A 3,048-nucleotide genomic window follows, 5' to 3' on the forward strand; every position below is an offset into this window, starting at 1 on the left:
TTCCACGATAGCGGATCATGGATCGTGTCATTTCTTTTCCCTAATGCTTGTCTTTTTCTATATATAAGGGACACCTGTAAAGCAGGATTATAAGATAGCACCTGGCAGACAGGCTGCTGTTGTCAGTCAGATTGCATCAGCGCCGGCACAAAGTGACACAAGTGGACAAGGACGCAGGCAACAGAGGACAGATTTCTCAGTGGACTGAAGAGGGGCATGCATTGCCAAGAATATGGCCCACCTGCTTTGGCACAGTGATGGAGTGCTTGACCTAGACAGAGAGCTAAAGATTTATTAGACATGTCACCAGAAAACAAAAAGGGCCAAAACATCCTCTTCATGTTATGTATGAGATGGAAATGACAGCTGTGCATGACAATGCAGAAGGAAAGTGTGGGATTTTAACAGAATTAACTAGCAACTCTGGCTTTGTGCAGCAGTGGCAGAAACTCAGCCAATCAACACATCCAAACCTCACTAATTAACATATAATGTTTGTTGATGTAAAAAAAAAAGGTGTAAATGTGACATTTTAAGGAAGGTTATAGACCTGGATTATTTCTTTTCTATAGTGAAGATCTCTTACTGGTGCCCACTGGTGAGTTTTAGGTACTTGTATATATATTTTCTTTATTCTGTGTCTAGATGGTTTCTGATTTCTTATTTTGAGGTGGGTATCAATGGGGGTTTTTTTTAAGTCTTTAAAAAAAACAACTAAAAATTACACTTTACAAAATGTAAAATTAACCTTCATATAACCACTGAAAACCAAAACTGCTCCACAAACATCTGCAGTATCTTATCACAGCTTCATCTTAACCCAACTAGTCATGTGATTGCCTGGCCTGGGCCACAGAAGAGCTTCAAATCCAGCAGAAGGACCGATATTTTCTCCTCTGTGTTCAGAGGAGGAACAAGAAGGCCAATGCCACTACAAAATTATTCACGTGCATGTTTCTAAGCAAACTGTCTGAAATCGACTTCATCATGACAGCATGAGGTCTCAGTGTCCTTTAGTCTGGAACTGTGCACACAGACCAGTACTGTGTAACTCAACTGGCATTTGCCAAAGAACACCAGAACCGGCAGGTCTGCCGCTGGGGTCCTGCTCTCTCTTCGGACGAGAGCAGGTTCACAATGAGCACATGTGAGAGACGCGAGTCTGGAGACATCTTGGCAAATGTTATACTGCCTGCAACATTATGCATTAGATGTTGTTTTTGATTCAGGTCGGCGTCGGATTCATGCATGACTGCAGCGCACTGAAGTGTATTGTAGAGCTGTGACAATCTTCCTCCCTGCTGTGCTGTGCTCCTCACACAAAGGAGCAGCAACCAGTCCTGCTCCTCGGTTGATGCCTTCCTTTGGCCCTGTCCAGCTCTCCTCATGTAACAGCACAGCTCCTGGTATCCTCTTCACTCTTCTGAAACTGGAACAGCAAACTTTCTTGCAACAGCATATAAGGATGTACAATCTTCCTAACTGGACAGATTGATATCCCTGAAGTTTAGCTGGCTTTGTGTTATAGTGTGATTATCAAGTGTTCTATTAATTTGTGTGGCAGTGTAATTTCAGACACATTTAACCCATTCACTCAGTGAGTGCCCAAGGAGCAGTGTGTACGGTACCTCAGGGTAGCCATTCAGTGGATTTGAACCCCCGACCTTCTGATCATGGGCCACCACTCTACCTGAGCAATCCCTGCCCCAATGCTTAAAATAACAAATATACTATGGTCATGAAATTTAAAATTAACTGATTTTGAGCAGGCATTGGCAAAGTATTTTATGTTTCTTTATGGAAAAAAAAATGTTTTGTTTTGTTTTTGTTTTTTAAAAAGAAGGAAACTCTCCTGAACTACCACAGCACTATATACACATTAACATACAACATTACATTTAAAGATACCATTTAGAGCAATGAATGACAGTGCAGTTTAAAAGTTCAACTTTTAAGAAAGAAGTTGACTGAAGCCTTAACTCATAGCTATCATTTAAACCTGTGATTAATGCTATTGCTCCCAGGTTTACTGTTCTCCTGCTGTAAAGCTCCAAGGACTGGAAGATAGACTCGCCACCCCAACCCTTCTACAATTTATAAACCCACTCCATGGTCTATTCAGTCCCAGTGTTCACCCTTGGTATAGATTAAAGTGGACACTGATAAAATAGTTCAATCATGGCAGTGTTGCCTGATAGGGATCACATCTAATTACTCTAACTCTGACCTCTGCAGCACCATTGTTTGACCACCTCAGAACTACTCTGTGGATTTCACCTTTGCTATTAACCAACAGAGTGGCAGCAATTTCACTTTATTACTTCAGTTTTGTTTTTTGTTGTTGTTTTTGTTGTGCTCAAATGTCAGGGTGAGCCTGACTTTTTACAGTAAACACTCCTTGGTATCGGTTATTTTGTGATGCTTCTCTTCACATCTTTGTGCAGGGGCGAAGATAAGCACTAGTCATCCAGACTCTTGATCGAACACTTAAGTCAAAACCTTAAGCTCTACTAAGATACTGATAAAGAAAATGGAGTGGAGATAATATAGTAGAGATGGTTATGACCTTTGAATGTCCAGGCTAGAGGACAGGCCCATCGCTCTGTTTTATTCTTGGTATGATTTTGCTTTAATCATAATCGGGATTAGCTTTAGCATGTGATATATTTAACACTTGAAACAGCCAGAAAACTATAGGCTATACTAACTTTAGATAAGAAAATGGATGCTACTGCAAAAATAATAGTCACACCTGATCCAAATGTGCAAATTTACTCCAACCTCACACTAAGAAAAAGTCAACGTGAGGTCACTCAGCTCCTATGAAGTTCTCCATTTTCCATAAAGCTCGATAAAAGGTTCACTTCAGAATGGTTAAAGATTGGACTTATCATGTGATATATTGGTGTGTAGATTGTATAACTAATAAAATGCAATAGTTGCTTAGCAGAGCGTGGTGGAGCACTACATTGGCTCTTTTCTTCTTTTATCTCTTTGATGCCGAGATGAAATCTATAGCCAGTAAGATGAGAGATGATTCTGTGATTA

This window comes from Rhamphochromis sp. 'chilingali' (genome assembly GCF_963969265.1).
Source record: "Rhamphochromis sp. 'chilingali' genome assembly, chromosome: 22".
In the NCBI taxonomy this organism is placed as follows: domain Eukaryota; kingdom Metazoa; phylum Chordata; class Actinopteri; order Cichliformes; family Cichlidae; genus Rhamphochromis; species Rhamphochromis sp. 'chilingali'.